Raw genomic sequence first — 6,000 nt, 5'->3', positions numbered from 1 at the left:
TGGTTGATTTCTGAGTTAATGTCTTTGGAGAGCTGTTTTAGAAACTTATTTTTACAAATGTCTAAAGTTTTCAATTTTACACTTTTAGATTTCTGTATTTAGGAGTAGTTTCAACCCCCCTAAGAGGAGAAGGCAAACCAAAAGCCTCGTATGCGGAGTAGCAGTGGAATGGAGGCATTCCAGCCCAACATACTCAGGTGAATGGGTCGAGAGAGATAGGGAGGCGAGTGGAGGATGCTCCCTCCAGCATGAGCGAACCTTTTCGGAACTGGTTAGGAATGGACACCACTATTTTTAAATATCGATTTTACCTTATTTATTGCATTTATATTTATTATTGTTAATTTTTTTTAAGTCTAAAAGATTTAAATCCCTAAATTGTAAACATAATCCTTTAATTATTGTGGGCCCCACAACAATTTTTTCCATAATCCCTTAATTCACTCGTTCGACAAGATTTCTTCCAACAATTTACCAATATTAGTTAAAAAAAAAGACACAATATTAGTGGCAAATATTACAAAATGATTTACATGATTGAAGTTCGTGATTTTTTGAAGAGGGAATTTATGAAGATGCAAATTTGGTATTGCAAGTGGCAGACCCAGATATAAAGTGGTGGGAGAAGATCTGCCAGAAATTTCTCAAATGAAGATTAATGGAATCTCTTTTTAATTGTAACACATGGAATGCTCAAATTGTTAATGTTGATTAGCATGAATATTTTGCTGAACTACATGGAAGAGGAATAAGAAACCTTAATTATTCTAATTTGGAATGATTCTACCCAATTGATAAATATAAACCTATATGATAAATATAAAATATATCCGACTATTGAGTTCTTATAACTACTCAATTGGTACTTAGTTCTAGATATATATTATATCAGCATATATACAAGAATTCACATCTAAATTTTGCACCACAAAAATCACATTTGAATCTTTGACAATATGGACTAAGAAAAAACAAAACTAAGAGTGTATTTCTTCACTTAAATTTTGCACCACACAAACAAAAGACTCTAATACTTCTTCATCCAAAGATAGCATTTTTAAACTAGTTAAAGTAGATATGAACTATATTCGCATATTAAAAGAACAAGTTAAACAATACAAAATTAGTTCATCTAAAGGAATGAGTTCTTGAAAGGGAGCATTGTCCAAAACTGAGATCGATAGCTCAGGAATGAGGTTAATTAGTACCAAAATAGTTTATCTAAAGGAATGGGTGCCATCTTATAGTGTGTTTCAAAAGGGTTAAACAATACAAAAAAATCGAGGGAAAAAAATATTGTTCAAAACAACACACAAAATTATAAATCGATTTATGGGTATGTAAAATATATAGGTATCTAAAATATACCATTGCATACCGAAATCATAATCCTAGATTAATGAGTAACCGAAATCGAAAACGAAACAAACCTCCACTTTGACGGGCGGCCGACGATGAGAACGGAGTTACGGAGTGCACGAGAACAAACTGCACGGTCTGCTATGGGTTGCTACCGGTGAGTGAATGGAGTAAACGGTAAGAAAAAATGGTGTTGGGGAGAAGGAGGAATCGACTGAAGAAGAAACGGCAGAAGAATAAAACAAGAAGCTGGTGGAAGAACAAAGAAGAAACCGAAAGGATTTTTTCTGAAACCGCAGGTGGAAGAATAAGAGATTTTTGGGGATTTAGGTAAGATTTGAGAATTTTTATTTTTTGAAGGTGTAAATAGGCATAAAATAATGGATTTAAAACCTAACCTGACATATAAACCATTTTGAATTTATGGAATTTATTAATATTTAGTTGTAAATAAAAAAGGATATAATGAAATTGTTGATGGGTACCATTTAAAGGGGTTATTTCATGACAAAAGTGTAAATTTTATGCATTTAATTATTTTATGTAATTAAAATCTCTAAATAGGTCATCCATGTACTAATCCCTTGATTTTTTAATGGATTTTGAACTTTACTCGGGTTTGGCCCGGTTTCCTTTAGTTGACTTGGATTTATTTGTATTTTCGACCTAATCTTCACATGACATAATTTGATTACACTATTTTATGGCTACAAGTGTGGTTTTGTTTAATTGGTCAATTTTCATGTCTTTTAATTTAATTTGGAAACATATGTCAACTTGTAATTGGTTCCAAATTTAATTCCGTCTTTAATTTAAAATAACGACGTAACAATTTGTGATTAGTTGAAATTTATCACTCAATAGCTACCAAACAGATACTTCAAAATAGTGAATACATAAATTCCATATTTCCATACTCATGTTTTCATATCACCAATCAAACACTTCATAATATTTTATAGTGGTTTTAGTCTCAAGTATTTTTTGTGTTTTTTTTTGGACGGTCTCTTTTGTGTTCTCCTTTTAGTATTGTTGATGGTGAATTTTGGCTGAGGGTCACGTGGCGTCCGGACGAGCAGTCCAATCGTGGATCCACTAGACCTGAAACCAAATAACTCGATGCTGGTGCGGTGACCTGCCTAATATACTCCGACGATCAAGTTAGTAATCAGAGTAAAGATAGGAATAAGATACCGGAGAATTCAGTGACAGGTTTTTCATTTACTTGGTGTGGAGGATTATCCTTCCCTTTATAGTCTAGGAGGGTCGATCAAGAAGGACGACGGTTAGAAGTGGCAGGAGCGTCGCATGTTGTATGTTGGGACAGAGAGGGGCGTGTTCCCGACAGTGCAGGATAGCCCCACTGCCTGCGTCGCCTAGGCATGTCACCTAGGGCCGTTGGATGCGCTCATCATGCCGACAGCACGCACCGCCAGCTGTGGGTATTGACGGTGCGTAAACGTTGGTGGTGTTTGTCCTGTCATTAGCAGACACACCTTCTGCTCCGCGACATCCCCACTGAGAATCGGTTCTCAGTGGACCTGCGCCCACGGAGGGGCAAACACGTGTCCTATTCGAAAGCTACCCATAACAAGTATATTTATAATATAAAGGGAGGGATCATATTTTAATAAGGAAGACAAATAAACAAAAACAAATATATATTTTATAACCTATTTGGGAACGTTCTTATTTTTTATTTTATCATTTTTCACTTATTGTTTCTTGTTTTTTTAATAAATAAAAACAGAATTACATTTGGTGATTGTTTAATGTTTCTTATTATTTATTTTTTATGAAAAAATAAAATAAACATATTTGGTAACCATTTATTTTTTTTATTGTTCTTTACAATTTTAAATAAAAAAATAAATAAAAGTTTATATGAAAACTAAAATTTTAAATTAATTATTCAACTCTGGTTTAAGCATTGTTTGACCAAGATCATGAGTTTGAATCCTCACATCCACTGGTTGTATTAAAAAATTAATATTTTTAACTTGAATTTGTTCAAAATTTTGGAAACGTTTCTTAGAAATAAGAAACAAGAAATAATAAGCAGCTACAAAACACTATTTTTAAAAAATTGTAAATGATAAGTAATAACCCATAAATAGAAACCTTATCAAAATGAGTCGAGAAAAAGAATTAAATAACACAACATTACACACGTGATTATTTTTGTTGCTAACTTATTTTTCACATGCTAACTCTTTACATTTCTTAAAAGAGATGGAGAAATATTTTATCTAATTTTTTTAAAATAAACTACAGACATGTTATTTTAGAATAATGAAGACAAGGCAAGACAATGACCCAAGAAAATGATGTTTTCATTCTGCCAAAATTTTCAAACATTATCTTGTCTTTTTTTTTTTTTGTGCTGTGGCAATTTGTCACAAAGCAAAAAATTATCGACTTCTAACTATAGATGATTTGCATGATGTATTTCAACTATTAATAAGTTCCTTTTTTTTAGTACAACATGGTGGGGAGGGAATTCGAATTCACAACCTCTTGGTTGGAGGTATATATCAATTACCGCTGAGCTATGTGCTCGCTTTGGTTATTAAAGTTCCGTTTGATTACAATTTTATTTCTTGTTTTATGTTTTTCAAAGTTAAGCTTACAACAACTACTTTTACCTATGTATTCATTTTGATAACCTTTCTTGTTATCAAGTATTCAAAATCTAAGAAAAATTTGAAAACCAAATAAAATAATTTCCAAAACTTTGTATATGTTGGATTTCGAGCTATGTAAGGAATGATGCTCCAATTTATAGAGTTAGAAGTAGTGGGTCTCACGTAACCGTTCTATTAAACTGTTTCTAGAATTTATTATGTAGTTATAGTTGGCCCTTACCTCAACGCATGGCCTTCTTAGGACCAACCATGGTTGAACCGAGCTATTTTTTATGTGATGAGGAAAGTTCTTGTACGGCAATCTTTCATTTATCTCCACATGACATGTCGTATTTTGCTCTCAAATAAACTTCGTTTTTGTTTTTAAAATTGGCCAAGATTTCAATTTTATTTTGAATAAATATGAAAAACATACGAAATAAATAGGAAGAAAACAAACATAATTTTAAAAAAAATATAAAACTATAAAAGAACTCGTTACAAAACGGGGGCTAAATAATAAAAGAATTAAAGAATTAAAAGCAAAGGTGATTACAAAGAGACTGGTGAGTTCTCATTTTTTATTTTTTGTACATGGGGAAGTGGGCCAAATCGAGCATAGCTCAATTGACATATATCTCAAACCAAAAGGTTGTAAGTTCGATCCCTCATCCTACATGTTGTACTAAAAAAATATGTGGTGGTGGAGATTTAAATTCAGAAGCTTTAATCGAAAATATATACCTTAGCAATTGAGTTATGTTGGAATTGACAAAAGAGATTGGTGAGTTAAATTAATAGATTTCAAGTTTTTCTTGCCAACTATGCAATTATCTATGACCTGAGTTTGGAAGGAATTTGATTGGAATATTTTTTACGAGGATTTGCAAGTGCAATCTTCTAATGTATTATTTTTCAACAAAAAGGTGGATGAAGGATTCAAACATCAGGAGATATTTGTCAAATTAAAATTATTTTGTTTTCTTACATTATACCTTTCAATATAACAATGATAATATATAATTAATTTTTTCCTTTCCTAGCTTCATTGGTGAAATGGAATGGTCTCTATTTCACTTTTTCGAAAATATCAATCATAAACTTTCGTTATAAATTCAAACACGTGGAAGCTCAAATCTAGAAGTGGATGAAATTTCATCCCTATTTAACCAATTATTTGCATAAGATTAATTTCTATTGCTAGTACGAGCACCATAATGGTTAATATATCTACTTGTCTTTTTTCAGGTTGATTGTTCAAATACTCGTTGAACATTTATTGTACCATTAAAAAAAGTTGATTTTTATTGACTTGTTTGGTTGTAAACATCCTTTATTTGGATGTCTCTATTTTTCTTTTCATTGGTCATCTTATCTGCATCCTCTCGTCAATTTTAGTTGACACATGGACAACAACTTTTGCAAGTGATGAATTAAGAGGTAACAATACTAGTTTTAATAATTGAGACAATTGGAAAATCACTCTTATCGAATTTATGCTTTGTCTATGAACTTAAAAAATCTCGAATATTCTAGAGTTCGCCGAGGTAGAATTGAGAAAATCGATGGTGGCTTTAGACGGCAAAAAATAGATTAAACTTTTGACTTTTAAAAAGTAACAAGTATCTAGGGTGCTTTTGGTTGGTGATCAGAAAACATAAATATGAAAATAACGAATTCAATGAAAAACATAATTTAACTGTATCTCCACTAATCTCACGGGACAACCGTCTGACATTTTTTAAATTCTTTGGTGCCTTATTGACCACTAGACCACACTATAATGATTTTTATTTTTATTTTCACCATAATCCTGTATTTTAAAGTTTCAAATACAAAATCCGAAAAACTCTACGTATTGTTTTCAAAATTTCCATTATTTAAATTATAGAATCAAGAACTGTGAAACACATATTCAATAAATCAAATTGAAATACGATAACAAAAAACAGAATCTGAATTACCACTATTCACTTAGTTATGCTCTAAACTATGTAGTATTCACGAAGCCGATCGA

This window comes from Momordica charantia (genome assembly GCF_013281855.1).
Source record: "Momordica charantia cultivar OHB3-1 chromosome 8 unlocalized genomic scaffold, Mcharantia_2.0 BLBB01000008.1, whole genome shotgun sequence".
Lineage (NCBI taxonomy): Eukaryota > Viridiplantae > Streptophyta > Magnoliopsida > Cucurbitales > Cucurbitaceae > Momordica > Momordica charantia.
The sequence above is the reverse complement of the archived record's forward strand: the minus strand, read 5'-3'. Positions refer to the sequence as shown.